Source organism: Arachis duranensis, chromosome 5 (genome assembly GCF_000817695.3).
Source record: "Arachis duranensis cultivar V14167 chromosome 5, aradu.V14167.gnm2.J7QH, whole genome shotgun sequence".
Classification (NCBI taxonomy): Eukaryota; Viridiplantae; Streptophyta; class Magnoliopsida; order Fabales; family Fabaceae; genus Arachis; species Arachis duranensis.
In genome coordinates, this window is record NC_029776.3 from 1,683,131 (window position 1) to 1,693,967 (window position 10,837).

The following is a 10,837-nucleotide window of genomic DNA, read 5'->3' on the forward strand; positions in this document are numbered from 1 at the left end:
ATTACAGAAATACACCCAAACGATTACATAAAATACACCCAAGAGATTACAGAAATACACCCAAACGGTTACAGGAATTCACCCAAACGATTATAGAAATACACCCAAAAGATTACAGAAAATACACCCAAAGGATTTAAGAAATACACCCAAAATCATGCATAATTCAGAACTCTTTCTCTTTCTCCTCCTCATCTTCTGCTACTTCTTCTTCTTCAAAAACGATTTCAGAGCTTGATGTCAAAAAACAATAAAAATTGAGAATAACGAAAAAAGAAAACAGAGAGAAAAGCACGTAAATGAAGAAGGAGAAAGAGAAGGCAAGAAACAAAAGAAAAGAAGAAGAAGAAGAGGAAGAGGAAGAAGAACGTGCAGCAAGAAGAAGAAGAAGGTGCAATGAAAACGTGTCGTAACAGTATGTGGAGGAACTAACGTCAACGACGAAGAACAAACCAGTGAGAAAGGAGGAGAAAAGAACGATCGAAAAAGAAGGAGAAGAAGAAGGGATGTAGCGCGTGTAAGGAACGTAGCACTTGCAGCGAATTTTGGGGATTAGAGTTTAATTGGCTTATAATACTTACAAGCCCTAATCGCTTGTACGCAGAGTTTTCCCCTATTTTTTACTGGTGCCTCATTTTTTTCAAATTATTTTTTATAATAATTTTAAAATATTTAAAATTTTTTAATTTTTATATTTTTAAATTTAAAATTAATTATTTAATCTATTTTAATAATTAGACAATATATTTTAGGCACCATAACAAATATCTATATTATATTATATATATGTTTCCCTTCCGATTTCCACGTGAAGGGGTCCCTTGTTATTTATTGGTCTATTTTTTCTACCTACCAGTCTTGTTTGTCTCATTGCAAGCATCCATTTTTGACTAATTAGGTCAAGATCGATATGATGACAAAAATTACATGCCAATCAATAGGAACGCAATAGCCACATGCATTCATATACCCCAACTCCCCAAGTACTTTTTACATTCTATATAAAAATACAATTATTATTATTATTAATTATATATGAAATTACTTTTCAATTAACAAAATAAAAAATATATATTAGTTGTTAAAAAAATACGAATATTAAAATAATATCTACCATCAAAACGTACGTATAGCAGGATTGGAAATTACATGTATGTGACGGTTACAAATAGAAAAAGAGAATATGAAAATCCATTTTTCTTATAAATAATGTGTAAATTAAATGATATTTGTTATTTATAAAATTTATACCGTCATCTCCTACTTAAAATATTTTATAAAAAGATCTTTTAATAACAATTATATATATAGTTGGATTAATTAATGATAACTTTTTTATTGATTAAATTATAATAATATAAAACATTTATTATATTAATGTAATAAGTACTTATATTTATTTTTAATATTTAACATTAACAATGAAATATTGTAGATATTCTTATCATGTGATCGATAAAATATTATAAACAAATATATTTATTATATTAATACAACAACAACAAAGCTTTGTCCCACTAAGTGGGGTCGGTTACATGAATCAAACGTTGTTATTGTGCTCTGTCATGTATCATGTCTACAGAGAGACCATTTACATGTAGATCTCGTTTGACCACCTCATGGATGGTCTTCTTAGATCTTCCTCTACCTTTCGCCTCTTGTCCATCTTCCATCTCATCCACCTTCCTAACTGGATGTTCTATCGGTCTTCTTCTCACATGTCCAAACCACCTAAGACGCGATTCAACCATCTTTTCCACAATGGGTGCTACTCCAACTCTCTCCCTTATATCTTCATTCCTTATTTTATCCAATCGCGTATGACCACTCATCCATCTCAACATCTTTATCTCTGCCACACTTAGCTTATGTTTGTGCTCCCCTTTAGCCGCCCAACACTCCGTACCATAAAGTATAGCAGGTCTTATAGCGGTGCGATAGAATTTACCTTTAAGTTTTAAAGGCACTTTTTTGTCGCATATAAAACCATATGCACTCTGCCATTTTGACCACCCTGCTTGGATCCTATGATTTACACCATGTTCAATCTCTCCATTATCCTGTATGATGCACCCAAGATACTTAAAACTTTGAACTTTTTGTAGGGTGTTTTCTCCAATCTTCACCTCTATATTAGGGTTTTCCCTTATCGAACTAAATTTACATTCCATATATTCTGTCTTGCTACAGCTTATGCGCAGGCCATACACTTCTAAAGCTTCTCTCTATAACTCCAACTTCTTATCTAGGTCTTCCCTTAACTCTCCCATAAGGACGATATCATCAGCAAAAAGCATGCACCATGACACAGGCTCTTGAATGTGCTATGTGAGTACTTCCAAGACTAATGTAAAAAGGTATGGACTTAAGGATGATCCCTGGTGTAATCCTATACCAATAGAAAATTCCTCTGTCACACCACCTTGAGTCACACTAGTTGTGGCCCCATCATACATGTCTTTAATTGCACGAATATATGCGATCCTTACCCTCCTCTTTTCTAAAACCTTCCATAAGACCTCCCTTGGTATCCTATCATACGCTTTTTCCAAATTAATAAACACCATATGTAGATCCCTTTTATTACTACGATACATCTCCACCATCCTTCTTAAAAGGTATACCGCTTCAGTGGTAGATCTGCTTGGCATGAATCCAAATTGGTTCTCTGTTACTTGTGTCTATTTTCTCAACCTCCGTTCTATCACCCTTTCCTATAACTTCATGGTATGACTCATAAGCTTGATCCCTCTATAGTTTTCGCAACTTTGTATATCCCCCTTATTCTTGTAGATAGGTACTAAGGTGCTCTTTCTCCACTCATCAAGCATCTTCTTTGACCTTAAAATCTCATTAAAAAGCTTGGTTAACCAGTTGATGCCTTTTTCTCCAAGACCCTTCCAAACCTGAATCGAGATATTATCAGGTCTTACTATCCTGCCATTTTTCATCTGCTTTAGAGTCTCTTTTACCTCGAAGTCTCAAATTCTTCAATAGTAGTCAAAATTTTGATCTTCTTCCCTTGTGCATAATCGACCAAGGCTCGAAAGAGTCTTCTATCCCTCATTAAATAACTCGTAGAAGTAGCTCTTCCACCTTTCCTTAATCTTCTCCTCTTGAGCCAACACCTCTCCATCCTTATCCTTTATGCACTTAACCTGATCCAAATCTCTCGCTCTTCTTTCATGGCTCTTTGTGATTCTATATATACCTTTTTTTTCCTTCTTTTGTGCCCAAAGACTGGTAGAGACCCTCATATGCTATTGTTCTTGCTTCACTTACAGCCACTTTTGTCTCTTTCTTAGCCACCTTATATTTTTTCTAGTTATCTGCGTTGCAACATAAAGACCACTCTTTAAAGCACTCCCTTTTTATCTTTATCTTTTCTTGTACACTGGCATTCCACCACCAGGACTCCTTGTCTCTTGGTCCTATTCTTTTAAATTCACCAAAGCTTTCTTTTGCTGTTTTTTTAATAACTTCTGCCATTTCCCTCCATGTCTCTCCCGCCCTTCCATTTCCATCCCATTTTTCCTCTTCTCCTTTCCGTCTTAGGAAGCTTCTTTGTTCCTGACCTCGCCACCACCTCGTCCTTGGGTTCTTCGTATAATGTCTTTTCCTCAACTTTTGCTCAATGCAGAAATCCATGACGAGCACCCTATGTTGTATTGTCAAACTTGTAACAACCTCCCTTCACCCCTTCTAGAAACAAAATCAAATTCGAATTTAATAATCAGTTAGGAGATAAGCTTAGAATTTTGAATTTATGGATAGGAACCTAGTAACTACCCTCCGTTTGAAATTTAAAATATCCCAACCACCCTATCTCCAGATGTGTATAAATAGGGGAGCACCCATAGGTAGAAAATCACTCCTCTCAAATACTAATCCTCTCCCTTCTCTCTCTACAAAGAAATAATATTCTGTGAGCAAACACAAGAGGCAAGCTCGAAGAAGCGTTAGGAAAAAGTGTAGGAAATTATGCCTTTCTTACTTATGTTGGCATGTAGTATGCTCTGTTTTATTTTCTTCCATCCATGCATGGCTATCATCTTTCATGTATTTTATGGCATGAATTATTCTTTGTTTATCTCTCATCTACATTGAGCATGATTATCTATTATGTCAATTATACCCTCTTGAATCCATTAATATGTATCCCATATATTTTCTATGTGCATTTACATGACCTTTTAATTATTATTCCTTTCATGTTGAGAGTACATGCCCCTTTATAACGTTTTATTAAATTATTTAACATTCCCTAATTTTACTATGTGCCCTTACATGACCTTTGATACCGTTACATTATTATTATTCCTTTAATGTTGAGAGTACATGCTCTTTTTTATGTCTTGTTCAAGGAACTCTATTTTATTATATGCAACTAAATGACCCCTTATATCATTATGTTATTATTGCTCCTTTATTTTAAAGATCAAGGGTACATGCTTCTTATAATATCTAATCCAAGTATTTCAAATACCCACTTTCTTACTATATGCACTTAAATTATATTTTATACATTATATCATTAATATCTTCTTAGGGTCAAGAGTACATGTTGCCTTATAATTGTTTTATTCAGCTAATTAATATCCCCCATTTTTATTACATAAAATTATATTGACTTTTATACCATTTTTTTTGTGACTAAACATAACACAAAAAAAAAACTAAGAGAAAGAGTAGCACTCCTCTCTAATAATAATGTCTAAATTATTAGAGGACAGTAACCACTCTAGATACACCTGCTTGTTTAAAGCAGCAGTCCTAGCCATTAAATCAGCCGCTCTGTTTGCTGTGCGCTGGATGAGAACTAAAGTAGCTGTCCAATTGCGCTGGAGCATCTCTTTGATTTTGTCAAGCAGATCAGAGTCATTCCTAATCATGCTGGTTGTGCCTCGTGAAACAAGAAGAAACGCATCAAGATTATCAGTTTCACAGATGACCTCTTTGCACTCGCAATCCCAAGCCATAACAAGCCCTCTCCAAATAGCATGAAGCTCACAACAAAGAACACTAGAAAGAGGTATACTGGCAGAACAACCTTTTATCCAAATTCCCATGTTGTCTCTAATAATACATCCAAAGCCAGGTAATTGCTCATTTTAAAAAATGCTTGCATCGCAGTTCACTTTACAAACATTCATTGGAGGTGGTTCCCAGTTATATTTCAAAGAAGAAGGAATAATATGTTTTTGGTTGGTAACAACATTAGAGAAATCTCGAACAGCATGTTTAACCAAGTGAACAATTTTCTCCTTACTCCATAGATCATCTTGATGAAAGATGTCATTGCTCCTATCCCTCAAAATCCACCAAAAGGCCGCTGCAAAGAGAAACTCATTGTTGTTGAGGTTAGAACGAATCCAAGACACAAAATCCAAACTAGAGTCCTCAGCGGTCATTCTCAAATTTAAGCTAATCCAAATCTGACGAGCTTTTTGGCAAGTCCTAAAGCAGTGGTTAATATCCTCTTGCGCAAGATAACATCTCTGACAAAAATCAGAAGTAGCAAGACCTCTTTGAAATCGGTACCTAGCTGTGGAAACTCCGTTGTTGAGGCAAAGCCAGAGCAGACACTTTATCTTCTCCGGTATTCTCAAGCGCCAAAGCCAAAGCCAATTTTCATTATCATTCCAGCCAAATTTCTTCTTCAATAGCCATTCATACCTGCTTTTAGTCGAGTAGGTGAGAGTATTTGAGTTTGTCCAAAACCAACCTGTTTTATCTCCTGCCTGCTTGATAAGATCAAAGAGCATCAACTCAAGTTTAACTTCTTTCGGAATAATTGTGCAAAGAATATCCCACCGCCAATGCCCATAGTGCCAGACATCTTCTAACTTCAAGTGAGAATCAGAAATGTGCACAAAAGGAACCAAAGGAGCTAGCGTTCCACATGGTCGCCAAGCATGATACCAAAAGGATTGAGACATCCTGCCTGTACACGAATCAAAACCATCACGAAGCTTTTCTATTGTCTTATAAATCGCCCGCCAAGTGCTTGAAACATTATTAGAAAAATTGGGTGAAAAGCAAGAACTCCCAGATAAATATTTTGCCAACATAATTCTTACCCAAAGCTTATCTTTATTATGCAGTAATTGCCAAACAAGCTTTTCGAGTAAAGCAAAATTTATACATTGGGTATCTCTAATTCCCAAGCCTCCATATTTTCTTGGAGTGACAACTTTGCTCCACTTGACCAAATTTAAGCAACGCTCCCCCACCTTTCCCTTCCACAAGAATTGTCTAAGTACAGAATCAATCTTTTGACAAATCAAAGTAGGAAAAAGAGTCACTTGCATCTGATAAATAGGAAGAGAAGAAGCAACATATTTAATTAAGCAAAGCCTGCCTGCTCTGTTAAGGAGCTGACCTTTCCAACTAGCTAGCCTATTCTTGATCTTCTCTAAAGAGTCCGAAAAAAATAGATCTAGCAGCTCGAGGATGATTAAGGTTCACCCCCAAGTATTTGCCCAGGTCACTAGTAAAGGGAATATGAGAAACACCAGACAACATTTTCTTCCTTCTATTAGAGATATTTCTAGAACAAATAGCTTTAGATTTTTCAATGTTAACCTTCATACCTGAAGCTTTACAGAACAACTCCAAGGTGTACATAATATTTTGAACTTGACTTTTCTTCGCTTTACAAAAAAGGAGGAGATCATCTGCAAATATCAAGTGAGAAACTCTAGGCCCCCCTCTAGAAACAGCCACACCATCCCAAATACCCTCGTCAACTTGTTTGGAAATGAAGCACGCCAATCTCTTCATACACAAAACAAATAAATAAGGAGAAATTGGATCTCCTTGCCTGAGCCCTCTGCGAGGTTGGAAGCTGTCCAATCTATTCTCATTCCAAAGGATGGAGAGATTTGAGGCCTGAACACAATTCATTACAAGCCGAATAATTTGAGAAGGAAAGCCAAAAGATTCAAGAGTGTGCTCAAGAAAATTCCAATCAACTCTATCATAAGCCTTTTCTAAATCAATCTTAAAAGCCATAGCTCCTTTTCTAGACTTTGTCCGCTTAAGAAAGTGAAGAACTTCTTGGACGAAAATAATATTATCAGGTGCTCCTCTACCATGACTAAACCCTCCCTGAGTTGGGCTAACAATCTCATCCAAAAATGGTCGTAATCTATTAACCAGCACTTTAGTCACTAGCTTATAAATTACATCACAAAGGCTTATTGGCCGAAAATCCTTCAATCTAGTTGGAGGGTCGCACTTAGGGATAAGAACAATCAAAGTTTCCAACAAAAAATGGCTTAACGTCTCCCCTAAGAATGCTTTCTGAACAGTACGCCATACCTCATGACCCACCACATCCCAATATTCCTTGAAGAAAAAAACTTGAAAACCATCCGGCCCAGGAGCTTTGAACGAGCTCATATTATCCAGAGCTTCTTTAACCTCCAACATTGTTACTGGTTTAGACAAATTATCACAAGCATCATGGCTAAGAGCTGGCATGGGAATTTCTCCCATGCAATTAACCTCAACAGGCTCAGTAGAACAAAAAATATTTTTGAAGAAATGAACAACCTCCCGTTGTAAAACTTCCGGATCATCAGACCAAGTCCCATCACTGACCAGCAACCCATGAACCTTGTTAGATTTTCTTCTAAGGATAGTTTGCATATGGAAAAAGCTAGTATTTCTATCACCATACCGAACCCATTGATCTCTTGACTTCTGGTACCAAAGCATTTCTTCCTGTGCCAAAACTATATTATACTCAGCTCTCAATTCTTCCTCTTTGTGCTTCAGAATCGGATCATTGTCAGCTTCCATTTTTCGTTGAATACGATTCAAATAACCCTCCAATTCTCTCTTTTTAATAAAAATATTACCGAAAACCGTAGAGTTAAATTCCAACGAAGCTTCTTGGACCCCCAGCAACTTCCTATGGATGCCAAAGTCTGTACTATTCCAAGATTTCTGAACAATGGCCTTGTAACCAGGATGTGTTGCCCATGCCGCTTGGAATCTAAAAGGCCGGTTTCCTTTCTTGATAGGAATTCCTTGACATCGGATAAGTAGGGGACAATGATCAGAGTGGGAACGGCTGAGAACTTCAACAAAAGCTTCTGGAAAAAGAAGGCGCCATTCTGTAGTACAGCAAGCTCTATCCAATCTCTTTGCAATTTCTTTGTTTCCTTGAATTTTACGAAACCAAGTAAACCGTCTTCCAGAGGTTGTCAGATCAAAAAGACCACAAGAATCTAGAGTACTTGCAAAAATATTACTGCGATTCGAATAGAAATTACCCCCCTTCACCTCATGAACACTCAAAATATCATTAAAATCCCCAACCACCATCCACGGGTCCTGAATGCACAAACCAATATCAAGCAGATGACTCCATAATTCTACTCTATTAGTGACTTGAGGGCTACCATAAACCGCACTACAGATCCATCTTCGCCCACCACTCTCAATTTCCAAAGTTACACATTGATTCATAGCCCAAAGAATTTTACAAGAAAATTTTAAATTAGCAGAGAGGAACCAAATTCCTCCCTTGTGTCCAACAGCATCTACAATCCCTACAGGATAATAGCCTAATCTCTCCCAAAATTCTTTCATAGTTTCAAACCCAATATGAGTTTCCACTAAAATAAAAAAAGTTGGTTGAAATTTTTGTACCAACTCCTTACAGTGCACCCGAGACATCTTATTTGACGCCCCCTAACATTCCAACTAATAATATTTTAATGGTCACAATCCATAAAAAATAAATTAAATAATTGGAATGTTTAATCATTCTACCTCACGTTGATGGACCCCTGTCTCCAAGTGTCTTCTCGTGGACTTGCGCCGCAGAACCATCATTCTTCTATGGAGGTTGGTTTTCCAAGTTTGTTGTTGCACTAACTTTATCAAGCTCTTTTTGTACTCGAGAATCCATTGACAATGCTTCAATAGGTGAGTTTTGAAGCGAAATAGGACGCTACCTTTTGTGCCCTACTTTAAAAAAAGGAGTACTCTGATCTTTGAAAGCCACCTGAGTTGTTCCCAAAGAGCCAAGCGTGGATAGAGGATCCTTCTTTTCCTTGGGCCCCAACTTTGCATTTGATAAGGACTTCACCTTTGTATTTGATGAGGATCCAGCATGCATATTATTAGACCCAAAAGAAAATTTCTTACTCACCAAATTGGAGCATATTGCTACATTGGCTTTTTTTGGCACCACATTGAGGCCTTTACCCACTTTTTCCTTGCCCTTTCTACTAACTATAACCCATTCACCCTCTTTTGCACGAGTATCCCTTTCCATGCGTGAATCTTGCAAATTATCATGCACAAGACTTGCTGCACCATGCTTCTCCATAATTGGAATTGATTTGGCATTAATTCCAAATTCAAAAGTTGAATTTTGATTTTTTACTGGGATTTGACTACCTTCCACCGTTTTCTCGTTGTTATCCACAGGAAACAGTGACGACAACTTTTTCTCCTTTACCGTGCTTTCCTTTCCAAAGCCATTGTTGTTCTCTTTCGCACATTCTCTTGTTACATGCCCAAAGCAGCTACATTGTTCACAAATTAAATTCAAGTGCTCATATTCTATGTCATACATATGACCATCAACTTGAATTTTTTTTATAACTGGAAGTCCCAAGTTAATTTGCACACATGCTCTTGCATACTTTCCCCTCTCTGCAGACTTGGTGGCTAAGTCGATGCGGATCGGTTTGCCTACAGCTGACACAATCATTTTCATGGCTCTCTCTTGATAATAGTTAATGTTTAAACCTGTGATTCTTATCCAAACCATGGTAGACCCAAAAGTGTTTTCACAAGGTCTGAATGAAGAACTCCAAGGTTTAACCGCAACATAACTACCAGTAATCATCCATGGTCCTCCAAGGAGAACTTTCTCTCTATCCTCCAAGAGATCAAATTTGACTAAGAAATAACCAAAACCGACATCTAGCACCTCATATCCTCCTTTGGTTCTCCAGACGCCTTTAAGCCTGTGTGTAATCGCCGTATAGCTAAAATTTTTCCCAAGAACTTTGATCACGATGGCATCCTTGTAAGGCTCTGCCAATATCTCTTTTGCTTCTTTAGTGAACGTCACAATTGGTATCTCTGAATCGCCTTGCTTACCAACTACGGTAGCCAACTTATCTCCATCAAGAGAATCAGCAACCTCCAAAGCTCTCCTTGTTGAGGCACCAACAACTTTATCTCTGAACGATATCCGCTGACTTTGAGTCTTGTTACCGTCTCCTTTAATCCCCTCATTTTCACTTGTTGCGTGCTCCCCTCCGCTCTCCCCCTTATTGCTTCCGCCGGCATGGCCAGCTGCCTCGCTATGTGCCACCCTCAAAGACTCTCCCCCGCTCTCTTCACTCTCCATTTCACGTACTCTCATGTACTCTCTCTCTTACTAGGGTTTTCTTTTCTGACTTTTATACCATTAGATTAATATTAATATTTCCTTGAGTTAAAAAGTACATGCTCTCTTATAACTATTTTATTCAACTATTTAAAATATCTTATTTTTATATAGTGTACATTTATTTTATATACCCCTCTAGGGACGAGATTACCTACTTTCGTATAAAATCTTATTCAAACATGCTTATTTTATCATGATAAATGCCTCTCCTCTTGCATGATCCATTCTTGTATATGCCTAAATAACCCTACTTGTTAAAGAACTGAGGGAATGATCCTTCGGTAAGGGAAGGTGACCCCCAAAGACAAGATAATCGAGATGATTCTTCGGTAAGGGAAGGTGATCGGTAAACTTTTGGGAACCTTCGGTAAGGGAATGGGACTCCCATCAATTTTATATAATAAGATATCTTTG